Genomic DNA, 24,330 nt, shown 5'->3' with positions numbered 1-24,330 from the left:
ATGAGGTAACCACAAATTCAATACAACTTGGGTTCACCAAGTGGGAAGGGGCATGGGAGGAAATAATCTTGTTTCTTCTAGTAATTTTTAATTTGGGTAGTGCTTTTTCTGTGTTCCACATGAAGGCCTTTCTTTTCTTTGACTTGGAAGTTCTTTGACAGAGCATATTGCTTGGTTAAGTGACTTAAAATATGCATTAGAATTGTGAAATGTCTCATGAAAGGCCAATCCCTAGAGGGGAACCAAATAGCCTTTGATGTAAAGAGCAGTGGATGCAAGGGGCTCTACTTCAGGTGCTGCTAAAGCCTTCTTGAATCAAGTATAATTGTAAAGTTAACTGCAGTAGAGAGTATAGTTTCTGCTCAGGCCAAGGGATTCACTGACCTGTTCTTACAAGTTCAAAGCAACATGAGCAGAACCTCAACCTAAAACCTACTTAGGTTTCATGGATCTTGCATGATCTTTGACAATTCCAGATATATGTGTGCCCAAATTTTTAAGTTATTCCACATTCTGTAAATGTAGTGATTGTCCCAGAGTAGCTCTGTTATCAACCTTCTGGTATATCTTTATGCTATTCATTTATTGTCAGGGGCAAACAACAGGTGATGTGGCACTTCTGTTTTTAATAATTATAGCTACCTGGTAAAACTACCCAGTCATTTTTAGTCCTAAAAAGGGACTTCAGGGAGATACCCAGAATTACTGAAGTTTCTTTCCATCTAATGAGATAGTCTGGCAATTTCCTAGTTTAATATCTTTGGTTCAATAGAAATGCTTCAAAGTGGTTGTGCGAACACTTGATGCAGTCTGGGTTTCTCTGTAATAAATCCCTTTGCCAAATGGCGGGAGTTGGGGACTTGCTACTGGCAAGATGCAAACTATCCTGATGTGGAAACATATTTCTGTACGCGTTTATTCTTTTTTTTTTTTTTTTTTTTTTTTTTTAGAAACAGTAAGTTTATTGTTTGACCAAGCGCTCTTCAGGGTAAGCGAGTTACTACACAATATATAAACAGCAACCTCCTATTCAAAATTCCTCTAGATTAATTAGCATGTCTTATTTCTGTAAACAAGTTAAATCTGTCTGTATGCATTTGATATCTACTTTCACATGGTAAGTCCTTTCCCACTAGGTGTCGAGGCAGTCAGCTTCCATGGCTCTGTTGCCACGCAGGAAAGACTGGTACAACTGCAATGAGCATCACAACTTGAAGTCACACTAAGTGTTCTAAGGGGCCAATTCTGAAGAGGAGAAGAATTCATTTTGGATGTATGTTTCATTTTTAAAAATATACTTCATCCCATTTTCCCATGTGTTCCTATACACACATTTGAGAAATTATGGACAACAAATGGGTGCAAGGCCAGAGGCAGGAAACAGGATGCGGAATTTCATGAAGGACTCTTTCTGGAAACCAGATGGGACTGTCACTTACCTCTTTGGTCATCAAAGGAACAGGAGGGAGAACAGACACTCAATGTCCTTGTCAAGCTCACCTGATGGTAATGATGTCAGAATAAAGCGTTTAAATACAAGGTTCAAACTAAAAGAACAAAAAAGACATCTTCATAGGTAATCACCTGACATTTCCAGCATTCTCATGTATTTACTTGTGGTTTTTTTTTTTAAATATATTTTTATTGATATCTTACAGAGAGGAAGGGAGAGAGACAGAGAGTCAGAAACATTGATGAGAGAGAAACATCGATCAGCTGCCTCCTGCACACCTCCCACTGGGGATGTGCCCGCAACCAAGGCACATGCCCTTGACCGGAATCGAACCTGGGACCTTTCAGTCCGCAGGCTGACGCTCTATCCACTGAGCCAAACCAGTCTTGGCTTTACTTGTGGTTTTTAAAATAAACTACAAGTATAATAAAACGAATCCAATCGAAAATTGATGCATTTTTAAACAAGAGATTGAACAAACAGGTTTTCAAATATTAAAATCCATTTTCAATGTAAAGCCCCGTTTCATTTCATTTCAAAACATTCCTCTCAAATTTTTATAACTTTAATTTTAAAAGAATAAACTGTTTTACATGCCCCCTTATGGAAAAAAAGAAAGGTTTTCTATATACTGAAATAGCTTTACTTCTACCAGTTGAAACTATCAATTCAACTTAAACTAAGTGAACTAGATAGTATTTCAACTATCTAAAGAGCAATTTTAAAGGCAATTCCTCTGCTAAACATGGAAATAAGTTCTAACAAAGTTTGTGAGAAAGTGATTTATTCTGCCATTTTTAAATATGGCAGAAATGACATCTAGCTTCGTATATAGTGAAACACCACTAGGATCAAGCTTTGAAGTCTACATGGATCTTAAACGTGGGAGTTTCAATGAATACCTGTAAGATTAAGATTGCACTTCAATCATCAAAGTCTAAATAAAAGGAAAAAACAGACACCAATGTGTCTAATTGTTCTAATATGTAAATGACCCTGACCAAACTTTTATGGAAAAAAAAAGGAAAACATTTGTTTCTATTGTCAATTTTGTTTTCTATAAATATAATGTATAAACTTTAAATTAGCATATTAGGGATGGGTCCTTCACCCACCAACAAAAACCAACGATAAAAAAAACTAAAAAAATGCATAAAGTCAAAACCAAGGACAGAGTAATGTGACTGTTCCCGGTCAGTGCTGGCGAAGTCGTACTTGTTTTTACATTTGCATCCGCAGATGTTGCCCTGAAAAGGGTTCTCACACCCATGACATCCCATGTGAATGGTGGATGTTGTCGGCAAAGTACATGTCACAGTGCTGTCAGTGGTGCAGGAGCTGCGGGTTCTGGGCCGGCAGGGTCAGAGCGTGCTCGGCTGGCTGTTTCCTATGCTCGGGGTGCTCCTGTGGGCACTGGGTTCGCTGCTTGGATCTGCCACGGGACTGTAGTTCCTCTGGCTCTGGGGCGGCCGAGGCTCAGGGCTGGTGGGGGCGCTCTGAGGAATACTTGCGGCCACAGCAGAAACCACTGCCTGGGCCGAGGGCTGCTGCATCAGGGCAGGGCACTACGTCGGGGGAGGCGGGGCTCTGGTTTTCAGGGGGCAGGCTGGACAACTGCCCTGCGAGAGTGGAGAGCTGATTGAGAGGGTTGTCGACCAGGAGTTCTTGGGGGTCCCTGGGTAGGCCCCCAGTTGAGGTGCTTTTCGCCATACTTTCATAGGAGTCCGTCTGGATGTTGGGGATTTCATGGGTGAAATCGTTAAGGTAGTCTAGCTTCTGAACCACCATGGAAGGCGGACTTAAGTTGATTAGTGCTCTTCTGCTATAGCCCAGGTTGCTGGTTTTCTTCTGTAAAACGCCCCACATTTTCTTGCTGCTTAAGGAAGACCTCGCACCTTTGATTGGTACCATCTTATGCTTGTGCCGTTGATGATGGGAGAGGTTACTTCGATCGCTGCAGCGGAAGGAACACAATTCACATCTATATGGTTTTTCTCCTGTATGGGAACGCATATGGGCTTCCAGGTGACGCTCGTAAGCAGAGGCAAATGGGCATAAGTGACATCTATGAGGGTTTTCACCTGGGTGGATTCTGATGTGTTCGATAAGCCGGGCTGTCCCTTTGCTCGCATAGTTGCAATAACGACACTTGAGCTTCCCATCGAAGGTCCTTTCGAAGCCATCTACTAACATTCCTGAGTTTTCATCCAGGGAAACTTCAACAGATGGTGGCCGAGTCCATTTTGATCGCCATCTGTCCCAGCTCCCCGAAGAGCCTCTGCCTCCTTGTCCCCGCTCACTGACCCCGAGATCATGTTCACGTGGTGGTTCTGCTGGGTCAGGTACTCCTGGAAATCCTTCACGAAGTCCAGAGGCTCTGGCTTCTTCTCGCCCATCTTGTTTGTTTTGTGTGGCTTGTTTTTAAAGTTTACAGGTCGTTACACCTGGGGGGACACTTTTCACCCCAGACCAGTGCCTCTTTGTTCTGGCCACTCCAGCATGGATGAAAAGCAGAGGAGCTGCAGTGTGCTCTGGAGACGCACCCGGCAGATCCGCAGGCCATGGAGGGACCTTCAACTCAGATGGAAAAGCCTCAGGGAGGTCGCCTGGCAGCTACTCCTAGTCACCTCCGCCACCGCCGCTGCTGCGCGGCCACCACCATGTTTGGTCGCGAGTTTATTCTTGATAAAAGTGTCAATGCAGGAATCAGACTCCAGGGGCGGTGGGTGGTGGTGGTGAGGTGAGTAACAGGATCTCTGGATAGGACCTGTGAACCATTTCTGGGCAATAATGGTGATGTTTCTTGAGGTAGCAGACAGGATGCCGGCCTTCTGATTTGTTTGGGTCAGTCATTGAGCAAGCTAAGGGAAGGCTGGATGATTGAGAGAGAAACAAGGGATTCTTGGTTAAACTGAAGACTTCATTTGTGAACCAAAAATCTTAACAAATTTCTTGGACATTTTTCCCTCAAAAGTATGCATTTTTTTTCCAGCAAAATTTTGTTGAGGGTATGTTGAGGAGTGAACTGAGGTGGATATGTGGAACTTATTTAATGGCATACTGTACTAAAAATCTGAGGACCTGCAAGAGATTTAAAACCCACCCTTGTAATAACTTTTTAAAAGATTGTGAAATTATCAAAATGCACCTGAATTAAATTTTAATATACAGTATGATGGATGAGTAGGCTGTCCATTTTACAATTTCTTTCTTTAAATTCTTAGGAATGGTTTGGCAGTGCAAGAACTCTATAATTAACAAATTCAATAAATACTGTATGCGCAGAACACCTGTCTAAAATGATGTCTAATCTTTGCCCAATTTAAACTTCTAATACAGCCCTAATTGGCTTCCATCTCCAATCAGTTGCTTGGATGGACAGAAAAATCAACCTTAACATTTTTAGTTATTACTATTTTTTTTAACAGTAACACAAATTTATTGGTTTTATACAACTTGAGATCAAATAAAAAGTACATTATCAAGTACATTTGTCTCACTTTAAAAGCATATGGTCAATTTAAAATGCACTACCCCCTTTTTCCAACACTGAGATTAAAACAAATTAATAAAAGTGAAAAACTGAAAATTAGGACAAGAGATAACTCTTTTGCAGATTTACTCAGGTTAGGCAGATAGCTTTCAATGATGTAGGTGTGAAATAAATTATTTCAGGGAAAAAAATTCCCAAACACCTTATGAAAAAGTATACAACTCTACTTCAAAGTATGCTATTTACTCACTGCCAAAGACAGTTTCATTTCAAATCTTGTTTCTGAAATTAAACCCTAAGCAGCCATCAAAAAAGGTTAGTGCATATATAACCTTTCAAAGTTAAACAAAAGCCACAAAATTTCAGCCACAAGGCTTAAAGGATTATCTATTTCAAATGCTTTCCAGATGTAACTATAAGAATGTTAATTTGTCATGTCAACAAACAAGACCATAAGTAGATCCATCATGTTGGAGGATTTTAATGACAATGAGGATATTCCTGCCGCAATTAACATGCAATCAGTGCATTCCCTACATGGCTCTATTACGGCAATGAATCAAATTCTAGAAATACTATAAGTGAACTTACTTAATAAAGGAGATTATACAACATAAACAATCATTGCCTGCTGTAGATGCATGCAGCTTTTCACTTCTGTTATGAAGCAGCACCAGAATAGTCAAGCTGCTTGGTTACTCAATCAGATTTCACCACATCAAGAATTGGTTACCCACATAGTATTTTCTAAAAATTTTTGGATGTAAATAATATCAATATCAAGAGTGTTATAACCATTTATAGCTCACAGCTGTATACATCTAAGGTTTGGGATGAACAAATACAGCATGAAGATATCACACAAAGGAATGAAACTGATGCATGTATACAGGTGGATTCTCATAGAGGCCATATTCAGTCACTCATATCCATGTCTTCGTCATGATGATCATCACCATTCACTTTGGATTCTCTCAGGGGATCACCAGTTCCCTTTCCACAGAACATTCTTTTGTTTTGGGGGAAACTGGTTCTGTTGGTTTCTTCTCCTCTTTTTTCTCTTTTTTGCTGTCATACCCCTGTTCTTCTTCATCATAATCCCGTGTAACCTGTTTTACATTTTTATCACTCTCCAATTTTCTTTCCTGATCCTTTTCTTTATCTTTACTTTTCTTCTTCTTGCTTGTTGATCGTTTTCGTTCATCTCTGCCTCTTTCTTTGTCTTTATCTTTCTTCTTCTCCTTTTTATGCCTCCTAGGGGACGGTGAGCAAGATAATTTTCTTTTCGGAGACCTGGGCTTTTTAGGAGATCTTGTGCCACTCCTGCTTCGTCGACGTCGTCTCTCTCTGCTTGCACTTCTGGTCCATCTGTCTGTGCTATAACTTTTTGGTGGTGTTTTGGAACATTTCTTTTCATTGTCTTCTTTCTTTTTGTCTCTGTTTTTGGATGTGCTCCTTGACCTTCTACCTCTCTCTCTGGAATGAGATCTTCTCCATCTGGGACTTTTGGATCACCTACTCCTTGACTTAGAATGTGATCTCCTTCTAGATCTGCTTCTTAACCACCTGTGTCTAGAAGATGAAGGAGTCCTCCTCCTCCTAGAGCGTGATCTTGATCTTGAGTGCCTTCATGTTTCTTCTTTTTTATCTGGTTCTATGGCAGCAGATATTAGGGACTGTGCTTCTCATACTCTCTTCATGGCTTCCTCTATTTCTTTACTAAAGGTATCTGATTTCAGGCTTGGTGAAACAAGACCAGCAGCTACATGATTCAACTCGGGATCAACAGTACTCATAAGCTTCAGCAACTGATTTGTAGCAAGAGACTGAGAGTTCAAGTTTGCTCCAGGAAGCCCAAGTGCAGCAAGGCAGGATCAAGAGTAGGAGTTCCCAAAGCAGCCAATGGAACAGCGCCAATCTGGGTAAGTGGGTTGGGAGCAGGCAGGAGTCCACCACCAGGCAGAAGACCTGCCACTGCATTAGCTGGTGTCAACAGAGACAAAGCCTTAGTCTCATCAGGAATAACTCCTTCTGCATATGGTACGACTATCAATGCTCTGTCAACAAATACAGTGTTTGTCAGATGCTGTGCCACAGCTGCTGAGTCCGGATCATGGAATTTAAAAAGCAGACACGGGATGAGACCGGCAAAGGTGAATGATTGAGCGAAGTAATTCCAAGAGACAGGCTGGCACCGGCAACGGGAAGGGCTCCTCTGTCCTCCAGCTCCAGTCACGGATAGTGACGTCATCTAGGCCACGCCGCCAAGAGCGGAAGGCCCCGCGCACAGAGCGTGCGCCCCCCCTCCCTCCCGCCCCCGGAGGCTAGTTACTACTATTTGTATACATACATATTTTGAAATATGTTCACACACAGACCTACATGTGAATGTCAAGCCAACTGAGAACAACAAAATTCCCATCAACTAGTGAATGAATAAAAGAAACGTACATCTATCCAATGGAAATCTATTCAATAAGAAAAGGGAATTATTTCAGAGTTAAACAGAGAAAGAGAACAACTAGGACATTTGCAGTATGTTTGTGTAGTGATTTGTTTGTAGGGATTAACATTACACAATTGGAATCAGCTCAGCATTCTCCATGTGGTTTTTTGCATCTAGTACTAGAACTTGGAGTTCACAGGGTAGGCAGTTGGGAAGGGAAGATCCATGTAAAGTGGAAGAAACAAGGGCAAGCTGGAACCCATGAGTGACCCTAGGTCACTTCTCAGTGTCCCTAATCTTGATGATATGGGTATCCTTTGGGGAAAGTTGCCCTTTGCCAAGTTGCTAAACACACACTTGGTCCAGGAATCCGAAAAGCTGAAAGAGGATCCAAGGAAAGGTAGAACATTATAGGCCATTCTGCCCCACACCAACAAATGGAACCAGCAAGTAAGTTACATGTGTGAGCTCCAATAGTGCCTCCATAAAAATGGCTACAGCCTCACTCCTGCTCTCCCAGCTTCACACTGACCACTCTGTGGCCCACCCTAATGGAAACATGCAAGGAAGAGAATTCTGGGAGACAACACAATTCAGCCCAGTCAAGTTGACACAGGAAGAAACTACTAATACATGCAATAATAGATAAATCTTTAAAATGTTATCCTAAGTGGGGAACCTTGTCACAAAAGACTACATATTATATGATTCCATTTAAATGACAATCTAGAAAAGATAAAATTATAGAAACTGAAATCAGATCATTGGTCACCAGGTTCTGGTGGGAGGAGAAGATTGGTTGTAGGTCCTTGCTTTTCATCACTTTGCATATTTTATGCAAATCCATTCTGGCCTGAAATGTTTCTGTTGAGAAATCAGCTGACAGTCTCATGTGAGTTCACTTGTAGGTAACTGACTGCCTTTCTCTTGTGGCTTTTAAGATTCTCTGATTGTATTTGTTTTTAAATATATTTTTATTGATTGCAGAGAGGAAGGGGAAGGGATAGAGAGATAGAAATACCAATGATGAGAGAGAATCATCAATTGGCTGCCTCCTGCACACTCCCTATCAGGGATAGAGCCCGCAACTCAGGCATGTGCCCTGACCAGGAATGGAACTATGACCTCCTGGTTTATAGATCGACACTCAAACACTGAGCCACTCCAACTGTGCAAGATTCTCTGTTTTTAACTTTTGCCATTTTAATCATGATGTATTTTGGTGTGGGCCTCTTTAAGTCCATTTTGTTTGGGACCCCCTGCACTGCCTGGATTTGTATGTTTTTTTCTGTCACTAGGTCCCGAGGGGAGGTTATGGCTTCTCAGAGACTCCCTGGCAGCCCTGTCACTCGTGTTCACACAGGGCCGGGATGCGTGTGGCAGAAGCAGCTGTATAAATGCCGGTGCAGGGGCAAGTCCTCCGGGGTCACTGGGACAGTTTGCTGATGACATGGATCAGGGCTGCGTTCTCATTCTTGAGGTGCTGATTGTCAGCCTGGAGATTGGACAGGCCCTTCAGCTCCTCTTCCAGCTCAGTGGCCTTGCACCCCAGGGCCCTGTGCTCAAATCTCTCCAGCTCCAGGAGGGCCAGCCTCTCTGCAAAGCGTTCTTTGCGTGGCACACTCCAGCTCCACCTTGAGCTGCGCCAGCCACAGTGTGGTCTCACGAAGTCTCTCGTTCTTAACACACAGCTCTGTGTAGAGCTTCCTGAAGTCTCCCTCAGGCTCTTCCAATTCGGGCTGGGGTTCTGGATTGAGGGCCCGCTGCCTCTCGGGGGAAGGGCTGGATTCTGGACTGATGTCCACTGGCTTCACCTCCTCCCCCTCCGGAGGCCCTCTCCTCTCCTTGCCAACTCTGCAGTGCTCCCTAGAGGCCTGTGATCCCTGTCCCTGACCATCAGGTGCCTCTACTCTCTGGGCAGGGCCATCAGAATTCTCAATCCCAGGGACTCGGGGCTGCCAGGAAGGGTCCAGGCTCTGTGTGGCCCCGCTCTGGATCATGATGGGAGAGTCCGATCAGGGGCAGGCCGGAAGATGGCTGCAGGCTTGTCGTGGTGGTGTGGGCAGATCCAGGGCAGGCCGGCTGGGGGAAGGGCCGCATGAGGTTGGCCAGTCAGCCACCCCCTGATCAGGCCAGTTCACTGACCACAGAGGGCATCATAGCAACAGGTGGTCAGTTGTTTTGGTCATCGTGGTAGCTAACTTTTTATGTAAATAGATAGTACTGGAAGTCTTAGGCATAGTAATTGTTCAGGTTGCCGAAGGAGGCACGCATGAGGCCAAAAGGGGTAAAGAATTATGAATTTACTAGAGGCCCAGTGCACGAAATTTGTGCACTGAGAGGGGGGAGGGTGTCCCTCAGTCCAACCTGCACCCTCTCCAATCTTGGACCCCTCTGGGGATGTCCAACTGCCGGTTTAGCCACAGGAATCGGGCCAAAACTGGCAGTCGGACATCCCTCTCACAATCCGGGACTGCTGGCTCCCAACCGCTCACCTGCCTGCCTGATTGCCCCTAACTGCTTCTGCCTGCCAGCCTGATCACCCCCTAACCACTCCCCTGCCAGCCTGATTGACGCCTAACTGCTCCCCTGCCAGCCTGATTGCCCCCAACTGCCCTCCCCTGCCGGCCTGGTTGCCCCTAACTGCCCTCCCTGACAGCTTGGTCACTCCTAACTGCCCTCCCCTGCCAGCCTGATTGCCCATAAGTGCCCTGCTCTGCCGGCCATCTTGTGGTAGCCATCTTGGATCACATGGGGGCAGTCATCTTGTGAGAGGGTGTGATGGTCAATTTGCATATCACCTCTTTATTATATAGGATTAGGTCACCTGGAAACCCAGATGAGCTGAGATCCAAAATGGCACCAGCACCCAAAGACAGGGAGTCAGATATTTTTTAAAGGACTCTAGGTGGGCTTTTTCTGGGTGGAGAATTCTCTGTGCAGGTCTGGATTCTGGGAAAGTCCAGAGGGGAGAGATAATGGTCTAAGCAAGTGGAATGTCTGTTGTGAAGTGGCCTAAAGGTCAGTTCCCAGGGGAAAGGTATCAATTCAATTATTTGATCAGACCTAACAGTATTCAGAAAATAAGAAAAAATAAAAAGTATCCAAATTGGAAAGGAAGAAGTAAAACTGTAATTATTTGCAGATGACATGATACTGTGTATAGAGAACCCTAAGGATTCCACCAAAAAGCTACTAGAACTAATAAATGAATTCAGTAAAGTAGCGGATATAAAATAAATACCCAGAAATCAGTTGCATTTTTATACACAATGATGAACTCTCAAAAATGGAAAAAAAAAATCCCATTCACAATTGCCTTAAAAAATACCTAGGAATAAATTTGACCAAGGATATAAAAGGTCTGTACTCAGAAAATTATAATACACTGAAGAAAGAAATGGAAGAAGATACAAATAAGTGGAAGCATAGTATTCTGTGTTCATGGATAGGAAGAATATAATTAAAATGTCCATACTATCTTAAGCAATCTACAGATTCAACACAATTCCTATCAAGATACCAACGATGTATTTCACAGAACTAGAACAAATATTCCAAAAATTAATATGAAACCTGTTGGGTCCAAGTTCCTCTGCCAGGGATTGAATCTCCATAAATATGGGCATTGGAAGAAGACATGAGTAACTGCAGGCATATGGGAGAGACTCTATTGCAGACCAAGGAGCCATTGCAGTCACAGCAGCAACTAACAAAGCTGTCACACAAAGCAGTCCATAACCAGCTGGTCAGTGGCATCTTTTTATACTAGTTCAGACAAAAGAGACTTCTTGCCAAATAGTGACATCAGTATTACATAAGGTAAAGGTGCACCTGCACAGTGCATACAGTAAAACTGCTGTGTCATTGCCTCTGCACATGCATATGGCAGATAGGCCTTGAACATCTGGCATACTCTGATCAGGGTCCCGACACTCCGCACCTCATGCCAGATGGTCTTCCTGGGATACCCTGGCCCATGCGCCAGCTTTTTGAATACAGAGCCCATAACAACAATATAAACTGCAGCATGTTAAGACCAGTATTCCTGCCCCAATAGCAAAACTCAAGAATGCCCAATGTCATGTTCCACCAATCTTGGAAGAGGTCATGGGAAAGGGCTTGTATGTCCTGTACTTCACTATATCTTTCAGGGCACTAGTTACATTGCCAGGGCTGGATCAAGGGGTGTAGCTTTAATTTATAATCGTACCCACTTCCCTAAGGGGATAGGAAGACCACCCAGGGCCCTTATCCAGTAATAGACCATGGCCAGGTCCACACTGTCGCTTTCCCTTCTGCCAAGGGGAGGGCTTTGGGTCACAACAGTTCACCTGTTGCTTTTAACTGCACATGCAGTGTCTGAGAATATCTCCACATCAGTATTCAATTGTCTAGCCCAATTTTTTAGGCTAGGTGGGTCCACCCCTAGGTGGAGCTTGTCTCTTAATAGGCCATATTTCCCACACATAGGTAAGTCTTTTTTTTGTTGTTGTTTAAATATATATTTTATTGATTTCAGAGAGGAAGGGAGAGGAAGAGAGAGAAACATCAATGATGAAAGAGAATCATTGACTGACTGCCTCCTGCATGCCCCCAACTGGGGATCGAGCCCACAACCCGGGCATGTGCCCTGACCAGAAATCAAACTGTGACCTCCTGGTTCATAGGTCAACACTCAACCACTGAGCCATGCCAGCTGGGCAAGGTAAGTCTTTAAAGACAGCCCAGCTATCTGTTCCAATGGCCAAAAGGCTACCTTGCCCAACAGTGACATCAGCATCTGAATCGAACCATAGTTCGTCAATATCCAAATGAACAGTCATAACCATCCATGCAGCAGGGTTCCCCCCGCTAGACCTGTCTGTATACCACATGGCCTCTGGGAGGGGTGTAACTGGGAAGTAACTCCTCCATAGGAGTTTCATCCCTTGATAGGGTCTCATAAATCACAGGTCCCAACATTGGGTCTGTAACTCTTGTGACAGGGGGCTAGTACTTACTGCTGCCTGCTGTTCCATATGCCCCCCACACACACACACACACACTTTGCTAAAGTTGGGGTTTGTGCCACTCCTGACATGGGCGTGGTCATACAGACCTGCAAGGCAGCACACATGGCTAACACATATCTCTCAACAAGAAAGTATCAGCTCCCAGTTTCCTTCTATAACTGAGACCAAAATCTGATGGGTGCCCTACTTCACCCATTTGGGCGACTTCCCTCTTGGAAGCTCCAAAGGCTTCCTCAATTTCTGGAGTCTAACCCCATGTCGTCTCCTTCTGGGACAACTGATACAATGGCTGAAACAATTGCACCAGCTGGAGAATGAACATTTGCAGACCAACATAAGTCTGTAACTCTTTCACCATTGTGGGTCAGGGATAAGCCTGCACGTTGTCAATGACTGCTTCAGGGACACAAGCCAGGCCCTTAGATCACCCATCCCCATGAGTCCAAACCCTGCTGTAGACTACCAGCAGCTGCGTTCGAATCTGCAAGAGAGTCAGAGGTTAGCACACCATCAACAAAATGGAACATTGTCATCATGGGAGGCTTGCCCCAGGCAGTTAAATCCCTGCCGGGAGCTGGTCCATCCTTGCTGTTTCAAGGGACCTGGCATATATGGCATACGGTTCTTAATATGTTTGCTCACCTTCTTGGCCCTGTGTTTTAACCAAGGTCACCTCTCCGAGAAAGGTTGAATCCCCAGTTAGGGATTTTCCCCTGAAGTTAGGGAGGGAATAAAACCCCTCAACTAAGTGCCAGGCGGGTAATTAATCACTTTAACTATGAACAATCATGCTTAAGCTACATAATCTTTACTCCCTGGAATGGAGATAAGAAACGCCCTAACCTTTGTAATAGAGATTGATAGGATTGAATCAACTGGTATAAATACAGATGTAACAAGACAGCAAGAGACAGAATTCAGAACACAGAACCTACACAGAACGTTCTCTAGAGACAGAAGAACTTCGCTGGAGAGAACATGGCAAAAGATCCTGGACTGAACCTGACTACAGAAATATGGCAAGAGAACCTGACTAGAACCTGGTGACTGAACCTGACTGGAGAACCTGGACAGAACCTGGCTGGAGAACCTAGCAAGGGAACATGGCTACAGAACCTCACTGGAGATCCGAAGCAGAACCTTTCTGGAGATCCCAACCAGAACTTCACTGGAGATCCTGGCTAGAGATCCTGGCAAGGCTGCTGATCAACTGAACGCTGCCTCTGTGTCATTCCTTCTTCGCCAACTCCGTCCACACCTTTGGGGACCCCTGGACCCGCTGAGGTTGGACCCCGGCAAATCCCATGCCACCAAACCATGACAAATAGCAGGGCCATGCAAACATCCCTGAGGGAGGGCGACAAAAGTCCACTGTCCTCCCTCCCACCAGTGCAAGGCAATCCATGCGATCCGCTCTAGCTGACACTGCAGAGAGTAGCAGTGGAGTCATTCAACTTAGTTCTCTGCAAGCCATGGTCATCCACCAGGTGCAGTCAGATTTCCTCTATTTGCCACACCAAAGAACTATAGGGCCTACACGTGCACCAGATGAACCTCACCTTCTCCAGCCTAACATTGTCCAATTTTTTCATGGCCCCCTGGGAGGCAACATTGTGGCACCTGGACTACTGGGGGGTAGGGTTGGGGGCAGGGGGCTTGGCAACAGTACAGCAGCATGATGTAGGTTGGACCCACTTCGCTCAGGGCATGGGCTTCATCACATGCCTCCACAGGCAAAATTCACTTCTGTTGCTCGTACATCTATTTATATTTGCATACCAGAGGCTTTTACTGGCTCCATACCTCCCAGGCCCACTGCCTTAGGCATTTTCTTACATACAGTCACAGGTCTCCTCATCCCCTGCTCTCACCATTTGACTTCCTTGTCTGCCAGCGAGCCGAACATTGCTAAGAGGGTGGGTGTGCTGCAGCCAGAATCAAATCTTTCATCAGCCGCTGGTAGTGGCAGCAGTGGCTAAGGGGCCGCACAGTGGCCCTTGGGCTCCAGTGGAGGCCTCACTGCTGTGCAGAGCTTGGCTCTGTCTTTATCCTAAACACTAATTTGAAAGAATATACACAGTATTATTTACAACTAGAGGCCTGGTGCATGAAATTCATGCGGGGGGGGGGGGGGAGGGTAGGGGGAGGGTGTCCCTCAGCCTGGCCTGCACCCTCTCCAATCTGGGATCCCTCTCACAATCCAGAACTGCTGGCTCCTAACAGCTCGCCTGCCTGCCTGCCTGATTGCCCCAAACTGCCCTCCCCTACCACGATCTGCCTCCTCCGCTGGGCCCCACCTCCGCTGTGTGCATGGCAATCTTGTGACAGCCATCTTGTGATGATGTTAGGGCATGATGCATGAGGCGTGATGACTACCTAGGCTATTATTAGTATAGATAACCAAGATTTGGAAGCAGTCCAAGTGTCCATCAGTTGATGAGTAGATAAGACAGCTATGGTACATTTACACAATGGAATACTACTGAGGCATAAAAAAGATAAATTTTACCCTTTGCAACAGCATGGATGGACCTGGAGAACATTATGCTAAGTGAAATAACCCAGTCAGAGAAAAATGAGATCCATATTATTTCACTCATATGTAGAATCTAATGAACAATCTAAACTAACAAACAAAATAGAGACAGACTTACAGATAGAGAGCAGGCAGACAGCTGGTGTGTGTGGGGGGTGTTGAAGGGTGTGGAGGAATTGAGGGGAAAAAGAGAAACAACTCATGGACATGGGCAACAATGTAGTGATTGTGAAATGATGTGGGTGGTGGAGGTGGAAGATGGTATAGAGGGAATAAGGAAAAAATAAAATAAAATAAAGAAATAAAAACATATTTTTGGTGAGGATTAAAAGAGAATACATTAGAGATGTAACAGTTTTGCAAATGTATCAGAATAAAACAATGACTCTTTCTAAATGACAAAAAAAATACTTAAAATGACATGGTTATAGATCTTAACAAAATGCAATTGCTTATTTTGTAACTAACATTTTAAGATAATATTCAAAATTATAAATGAAAGTATATTAGACTAAGAAACCAATTAATTTGTTCCCCACTGTCAATTGTACCTGCGGCCTTTTTGTCATTTGCATACCAGAATGACCCCTCGACATTACTATCTATGTGCCTTTCTTATTTTTTAAAACTTATATTTATGTTGACAGTATTACAAATGTCCCCAATTTCCCCCCCCCCCCCGCTTTGTCCCTTCCACCCACCCCCTGTCCCGCCTTTCCCACACTAGTGTCTGTGCCCATGGGCTATGCATATATGCATATATACACTGAGTGGCCAGATTATTATGACCACCTGACGTTTGTAGGCAAATTAGCTGTAATTTCGCACTGAAGTTGCTAGAGGGCCAGACCATTATAAATAGGGAAGCAGGTTGTTTACCACGACAGTAGAAGTGATTTTTTTCCTGAAGATATGGGTAAACAACGTGATTTAACAGCCTTTGAACATGGAATATATTTGAACGTGAGTGGCCAGATTATTATGACCACCCCATCAGTACTTCGTTGGGCCACCTTTTGGCTTCCATACTGTGGCAATTCTTCTTGGCATTGACTCCACGAGATGTTGAAAGGTGATGCGAGGAATCTGACACCATGCCTGATGAATAGCACTGTCCAGTTCTGAGACTTGATGGTTGTGGAACCAGCTGCCTGATGGCTCTTTTAACTTCATCCCACAAATGCTCAATTGGATTGAGATCTGGTGATTGTGGGGGCCACCTAAGCAAGGTAAAGTCTCCCTCATGTTCTTGAAACCACTCCTGCACAATATGAGCACTGTGGCATGGCGCATTGTCTTATTGGAAGAAGCCATCTCCATTGGGATACACCATCAACATGATAGGATGAACTTGATCAGCAACGATACTTAGGTATGTTGTGCTATTCAGATGTTGTTCCACATGAATTAAAGGGCCCAAATCATGCCTGGAAAACATGCCCCAAACCATAACACTGCGCCCACAAGCTTGAAGGTTTGAACTCATGCATATGGGGTGCATGCTTTCATGATGTTTTCGCCAAATTCTCACTCTGCCATCTGCATGATGCAACTGGAAACGTGATTCATCGGACCACATGACTTTTTTCCAATGCTCCACTGTGCAATCCTTGTGTTCCTGTGCGAATTGGAGACGTTTTATCTTGGTAACTGCAGACAGCAAAGGTGTTCGAACAGGCTTTCGGCTTCCATATCCCATACAATGTAGTGTACGGCTAATTTGCCTACAAACATCAGGTGGTCATAATAATCTGGCCACTCACGTTCAAATATATCCCACGTTCAAAGGCTGTTAAATCGTGTTGTCTACCCATATCTTCAGAAAAAAAATCACTTCTACTGTCGTGGTAAACAACCTGCTTCCCTATTTATAATGGTCTGGCCCTCTAGCAACTTCAGCACGAAATTATAGCTAATTTGCCTACAAACGTCAGGTGGTCATAATAATCTGGCCACTCAGTGTATATCTTCTTTGGTTAATCTCTCCCCATCCCCTCCACACCTCTCCCAACTGAGATCCATCATACTGTTCCATGCATCCATGCCTCTGTGCCTATTTCCTTCATCGTTTTATTTTGTTCATTAGATTCCACTTACAAGTGAGATCATGTGATATTTATCTTTCTTTAACTGGCTTATTTTGCTTAGCATAATAATCTCCAGATCCACCCATGGTATTGCAAAGGGTAAGAGCTCCTTTTTTACAGCTACATAGTATTCCATTGTGTAAATGTACCACAGCTATTTTATCCACTCATCTACTTTTAATTCCTTCCAGCATATTCTTGATGTCAGATATAGTATTTGTCATTTCTGACTGGTTCCTTGTTTATGCTTTTTGTTTCTTTTTACATGCTACTGTAGTTCCCATTAAGTTACTTATAATTCTCAATAAATTACTTGAGCATACCTATAACCATTACTTTAAACTCTATATCTGATAACTTGCTTACCTCCATTTCATTTAGCTCTTTTTTCCAGAGCTTCCTCCTTTCCTTTCATTTGGGGGTTGATTCTGTGTCTCCCTATTTTGTTGTCTCTTTGTGTTTGTTTCTATGTATTTGAACTATTATCCCTCACAGCCTTAGTGGGCTGGCCTTCTGTAGTACCTGTCCTGTGGGACCTAGTGGTACAGACTCTTTGATCTTCTGAGCTGGATGCTCTACGAATGTCCCTTGTGTGGGCTATTTTGGCTCTTCTATTGTAGTTTGATCTTGTTGATGTTGTCCCATTCATGGGTGATTTCTCCCTCAGGTTGGCTGACTGTGAGGCTCAAACCTCACCATGTCATGTGAACTGTTGTGCACATGCTGACAGAACAAAACAAAAGAAGAAACAAATAAAAAGCATACAAAAGATCCTACAAAAACAACCACAAAAGAAAAGAAAATTAAGAAAGAGAAGAGAACAAAAATAATAAAAGAAAATAAAAATATATAAGAAGAAAAATGGGGAAGAAAATAGTATATCAAAGGAAAGAAGGGAGGGTATAAGAATAAAGAATAGGAAAAGGAAAATGGTATAAAAGAGGAAGGAAAATTATGAAAAGGAAAAAAGAAGGAAAAAATAAGAAAAGGAAAAAGGAAGAGAAAGAACAAAAAATAGAGTAAGAAAAAGAAAGATTAAAATAAGAGATATGAAATAAAAAAGATAAAATAATAAGGCAATAAAAAAGCAAAAAGAAATAAAATAATGCAAATGCAAACAAACAATAAAATATCTGAAGTTAGTTCCTCTTGGCAAAGTAGTGTCTCCTGGGACCTCCCTTTGGATCCTGCTCTTATGTTGACTAATGCTGACTGTTTTGTATGCCATTTCTGGACCTCCCAGTAGGGACTTTGGTGCTAGCCACTTTCAGAAGTTATCCACCCTTGGCTCTTGGCAACCTGTTTGAAGTTTCACAGGATCCAGTTTGTGGCTGCCTCCACAAGGCTTGGCTGTGCACAGGAGGGGTCAAGCTGTGCTCTAGGCAAGGCTTATTCGCAGCATGGGGCCCAGAAGCAGGTCAGAAAATGTCCTAAGGCTCCTGGGGATCTGCCTCTGCCCACCTCCACCTACTGATGAGCTGCCAGACTTAGTCACCGAAAAGGCTGTTTCTGAAAGGGCTTTTGTTGGAACTGGGAGGATGCAACCTCTGGGTCTCCTGTGAGAGGGAGGTGCCATTCAGATTTCAGGGAAGATTTTGGGGTGGGTGTGTTCCCATGTCCCAGAACCACACATCTGAGTCTGTCCCAGAATATTTCTGACCTTGGCAAGACAGAGACCCTCATATGCAGTCTGGTGGGGTCTGCTGGAAGCCAGGACTTTCTATTAGGTCTCCAGTGAGAAGGAAGCACCAGTCAGGTTCCAGGGACAGTGGGGAGAATGGCCCTACCCCAAAGCTAGTCACTGATACCACCTGAGACTGCCCTTTGGGGTCGAGGTGCAGAGTAGAGCAAGTGGGATTCTTGAGGGTGGTGTGAGCTATATCTCTGAGTGGGGGGTACTTGCCTTTCCCCTGGTTGTTGCTACTGGAAGGGACTTGCCCCTCTCAGGAAACAGCTACTGCGATAAGGGATGGGGGGTGACAGAGTGAAGGTCTCCTGGCTATCTCTCCCACCTACCCAACTCTCCCCCCCTCCACTGAAGCCTCAGGTGAGTTGCTGCAAACAAAAATCCCATGCTCTGCTGTTTTTTGCAGATGACTTTATCTCCAACAGACTCCTTCTCTCCCTAGAGATAGAAGCCCTGCCCCCTTTCCTGGCTGGATGCTGCATGGGCTGCTATTCTTGGCTCTGGTACTCCGAACTGGGGAGCCCAGCCTGGAGTCCAGGCCTTGCTCCTTCCAGGGAAACACCCCCGAAACTGAGATATCTCTCCTCATCCTCAGCCTGCTGCCCATGGGAGCTGGGCCAGGCCTTCTCAAGACCCCACCCTTCCCACCAGTTTTGAGGTGGTTTCTGCCCTTCCTTGTTAAACGTCTCCTCTTCAGCAAGTCTTCAGTTGGTAATTCAGAGTGAATGTTACCCAATTACTTTTATTTCCAGTTTGGTTCTGGGAGGAGGTACAAGGAAGATACACCTACTCCACTACCATCTTGAAACCCTCTCTTTCTTATCTCCCCCCCCCCCCATTTCCCATTTTGAGTATTCCTCCTCCAATGTCTTTTCCTCCTGTAATATCTCTGTCCCTTTCTTTTATCCTTTTTCACCCTTTTTTTCATGCCCTCAGTTCTTTCTCTTTTTGCTTCTTTCCTCTACACAATTCTGCAACTTGCACAAACCCTCTGCAACTTGCACAAACCCTTAACAACTCACACAATCCTTCTGCAGCTTTCTTAGTCTCCCTTAATTTGTTTCTTTTAAACTCATTTAGAAATAACCAACTTTATCTCCAACTGCCATGGCTCAGTGGTTGAGCATCGATCTAATCACAGTTTGATTCCTGGTCAGGGCACCTACTCAGGTTGTGGGCTCAATCCCCAGTATGACTCTCTTTCATCACTGATGTTTCTATCTTTCTCTCCCCCTCCCTTCCTCTCTGAAAACAATAAAAATATATTAAAAAATAAATAACCAACCTCAGAACAACCTACTTTCAATTCTATATTACCAAAACCATATGCTTTTTTCCAACTTAATTAGAATTGTTAATTCTTAGAAACCTTAATTTTTAGTGACAACTAAAATTAAGTAATTAGCATTCTTTAGATTTGCAATTTATGAATATATTTCATACCTTTCAGAAACAGTTTTTTTCTATTGGCAAATACACTTTCATTTTTTAAGACACATAACAAAATAACATAAATTCTTTTTTGTAAACACAGGCCAAACAAACATATTTTATGTTAATATCTGTAAAAGGCATCTATTAAACTTAAATTACCCATTTGGATTCTTGGTGATTGCTGTACTGTTTGTTTGTTTTTTTTTACTGTATTTTTTTTTTTTTTTTTTTAGTGTTCTCAAAAGTGAGCTGGGGTTGTTGGCAATTTGTAAGGAGGCTGGAGAAGAGGCAGGGGGAGATATCAGGCTCTGCCACTTGAATTTAAAAGTACCACATTTTTCTCTTACATTGAGGTGGGACAGTGGCTCCTGATGCTTCCACAGCCTTTACAGAGTTTTGAAGTGGCATTAATTTCCACATTGTTCCCCAGGCCACAGCAGCTCCTGGGTCTCCAGGAGGAGGATTTAGGGTGTTTAAAAGACTTATTTCCTCACTGTTTTCTTTTTGAGTTTTACTGTGTGGGAAGGGAGTGAGACCCTTTCCCCCTCTTTGAACCATCAATTTAGATCTTGCTGAGTAGAATTCTTATGCTGTAACAACATGTAAACTTGCATATAAATGACCTTATTCTATTTACTAGACCTTTGGCAAGACAATTCTGTGCTACAATAAAAGATCATCTTTTTCTTGGTCATTGGCTCATCAACATAGTTGGACCAATTGGCCAGAATGGGCTACCACTGGGTACTGATGCCAAGCCCCCTCCCCCACATGCGTAAGAGTCAAGGGTTACATATAAAATAACAATTAGACAAACAGGAAGGAGCAAGCAACTATATAGCAATATGATTTCTACACAAATTTCTCTAAGTGATAATATCACAAATTAAAAACACAACTATTAAGACACCCACAAGATTTAGGCAATAATAAAAGCAAACAATAGCCCCCAAATCCATATACCAAAACCAAAAGAGTGTTCCAACCAAAACCCACACAGAGGAACCGGGATTTTTCTTAGTCACTGAGCAGTGCCGGCTGCTGAGCTGCACCTACTGATTCCAATGGAATCCCAAGAAGCAGGGCTAGGGCTCCTAGTCATGTACACTAGGGACTTTACCCAGTTTGGGCTCATCAACCCACCAACAACCCATTCCTTCCCCCAACTGGATGTAGCAGGCAGTCAATACCAAGAAAGAGTGAAAGACAGGCCCCGAGTAAAATCACTAGGGACTCCGAAGCGTCAGTCAGTCACGGGCAGTCTGGGAAACTCCCTCTCAAGTCCAGGAAATTACTGGGGCTCCTGCTTGTTCTTGGCTGGCTTGCCAAAACTGTAACCCAAACCAAGGTTCATCTAAAAGCTAAACTCATGAGGCAGGTGCTGTTGAAAAAGGAAAGAGGTTTATTTAAGTGCTAGTCACTTGAGAAGATCGTGGGCTCTGGTCCAAAGACCATCTTAGCATCTCAGTGCAGTCAGGGGGTTTTATAGGGAGGGAGAGGGAAAGCAGAATAAAAACATCGCTCCAGTAGCACAATCGGTTAGCGCGCGGTACTTATAAGCAGAACAAAAACATCAATGGAAGGGGGTTGGAAAGTTTTCCATGGGCACTGGGGGCAGCGGGGAGTCGCGGGTGACCCTGCTCGCCTCCAGCCCGCGCGGTACCTCCGCAGCCATGGGCAGTGTGCCTGGGAGCAGTCCGCGGCGCTGCTCCAGCTGGGCTCCGGGGACGATGCGTGGGGGCGGCGGCCAGCCCGACCAGGGGAAGGCGCGGGCAGCATGAGTCAGCAGGGGCCGGCTGGCAAGCTGCCCAGCGAGCTCGTGGACCCAGGGGAGGAGACGGTGCGCCGCCGGTGCTGAGACCCCATCAACGTGGAGGGCCTGCTGCCATCAAAAATAATGATTAATTTAGAAGATAATGTACAGTATGTGTCCATGAGAAAAACTCTAAAAGTGAAGACACCTCGGTTTGATGTATCACTGGTTTATTTAACTCGGAAATTTATGGATCTTGTCAGAAATGCTCCTGGGGGTAGTCTTGACTTAAACAAGGTTGCAACAAAACTGGGAGTACGGAAACGAAGAGTATATGACATCACCAATGTCTTAGATGGGATCGACCTGGTTGAAAACAAATCTAAGAACCACATTCGATGGATAGGATCTGATCTCAACAATTTCGGAGCAGTGTCCCGACAGAAGAAGCTGCGGGAGGAGCTGTCCGACCTGTCGGCCATGGAAGAGGCTCTGGACGAGTTGATTAAGGATTGTGCTCAGCAGCTGTTAGAGTTAACGGATGACAAAGACAATGAAAGGTTCGCGTATGTGACGAACCAAGACATCCATGGCATCCGAGCCTTCCACGAGCAGATTGTCATTGCAGTGAGAGCTCCGGCAGAGACCAGACTGGACGTCCCAGCCCCCCTGAGAAGACTCCATCACGGTGCACATACGGAGCACCAAGGGGCCCATCAACATCTACCTGTGTGAAGTGGAGCAGGGTCGCTCCGGCAGGAAGGGCTCTGAAGGGGCAGGACCCTCGGCGTCTAAGCAAAGCGAACACTCAAAGAAGCCCGACAAAGAAGAAAATTCTCCACAGCAAAGTGAAGTGAGTGACTGACGGGATTTGAGCCCGTGTGTTGAGTGGCTTTGGAGCGTCGCGTGGATGATTACGCATCGAGTTTGATCCCCAGCGATCAGTCACTGTGAAGTCCCCCTCAGTCAGTGGCAGCACAAGGCCAGTAGTGTCTTTGAGTGGCTCACTACTTAGATTCTGGGATTATTATGGTTTCCACATTCAGAAGCAGCTCTTTTTTATAACTCACTGCTTTTTGTCAGTAACCTAGATATCCTGCCTGCTGAAATCCCTTCCTCAAAGAGTATCACTAACCCCGAAACGGTCGGTCCTGCGTGGACTCTGCCCTCCCTTCAAGGATCATGTGTCGTCATCACAAAAGCGAGTTCACGTCTGCATTAGCTGCCGCGCAGTGGGTGGGCGTGCACACGCCATTTAAATGTGATGTCTGTATATATCTGTATAATGCTTAGATCGCTTATGTGTGTCTCAGTGAGTCTCTTCGTCACTGTATAGCCAAAATAATGTATATATGGAAATTAACAGATTCTCTAACTTCTGTGGTATCTGTAACTTTATTAGCATCCTCTGAACTTAAAGATCATGGGTTTAATGAAAGAGTTTCAGTATGATTCCCAGTGGTGGAATGGGGTCCAGGTGACCTACAGCTACTGTGTCTGAGCAGACCGGTGGCATGCCCCATGCCTTCAGGGACATGTGTGGAGATACCATCAGGTAGTGGCTTAATGAGTGAGACAGGAATTCGATGATGTGACAGCTGGAAGCTATTCTAAGCTTTTTGCCAGCAGGTTTGTGATGTTTCTGTGTGCAGCCTTGCTCCTCGCTCAGATGGATGCATTTAGGCATTAGTTGTCCCTGGCCCTCTCTCCCGCTCCAGCCCCTTTTCCAAGTACCTAGCTATGTCTACCTCACTGGTAAGTCACTTACCACCCTGTGCCTCAGCTCACTCGAGTTACCATGAGACTATGAGCTCCTGGAGGGACTCTGTCCTAATTAGTGCTATGCCCAGAGCCTTGCATGATGCCTGCACATAAATGTGCTCTGTCACTGAACAAACCAGTGAGTGAGTGGATTGTAAAATCAGACTAAACGTATGTGGCTTGTCTGCCATACAGGATCTTAGGAGCATCATTCAGACTTATATTGTAAACGTCTCACTTTCAAAGAAAAATTTGAAGCAACTAGAAATTAAGATCATGTATAAAAAGGTTTAAAATAGGAATCAAAATATTGAAAAATAGTGCTGTTGAGGATGCACATACCTCTGCACTCCAGTGGCTCTTCCCTGTGCACCATGCATGTGGCCTCCTCCCCCTGCCCCCCCCCCCGCCCCCCCCTCCAGCTTTCTCTCCAGGCCTGGCCTGCTGGGGGTGCTCCTGTGTGGGACTTAAGCAGGAGTGTATATAGGTCAGGTCTCAAGGAGAAGATTGGGGCTGCAAAGTAGAACTGGCAGCTGTCAGTCTACATGCGATGGCCAGAACCCTGAGAGGATGAGGTCATCTAACGCAGCTGGTTGTTAACCTTTCAGACCTCACAGACCACCCACCAGTGGCGACCACCTGTTGGCGACCGCTGATCTAATGAG

At 44.6% G+C, this 24,330-nt stretch overlaps 3 pseudogenes; 1 reads left to right on the top strand and 2 right to left on the bottom strand.

Annotated features, from left to right (window-relative positions):
- Positions 1-2,304: 2,304 nt before the first annotated feature.
- Positions 2,305-3,994, bottom strand: LOC132229687 (zinc finger protein Pegasus-like; annotated as a pseudogene).
- An 878-nt stretch (positions 3,995-4,872) lies between these two features.
- Positions 4,873-7,098, bottom strand: LOC132230593 (serine/arginine-rich splicing factor 11-like; annotated as a pseudogene).
- A 14,815-nt stretch (positions 7,099-21,913) lies between these two features.
- Positions 21,914-23,791, top strand: LOC132230589 (transcription factor E2F6-like; annotated as a pseudogene).
- The last annotated feature ends 539 nt before the right edge of the window (positions 23,792-24,330 follow it).

This window comes from Myotis daubentonii, chromosome 3, assembly GCF_963259705.1.
Source record: "Myotis daubentonii chromosome 3, mMyoDau2.1, whole genome shotgun sequence".
NCBI lineage: Eukaryota > Metazoa > Chordata > Mammalia > Chiroptera > Vespertilionidae > Myotis > Myotis daubentonii.
This window is presented reverse-complemented; position numbering and strand designations above follow the sequence as displayed.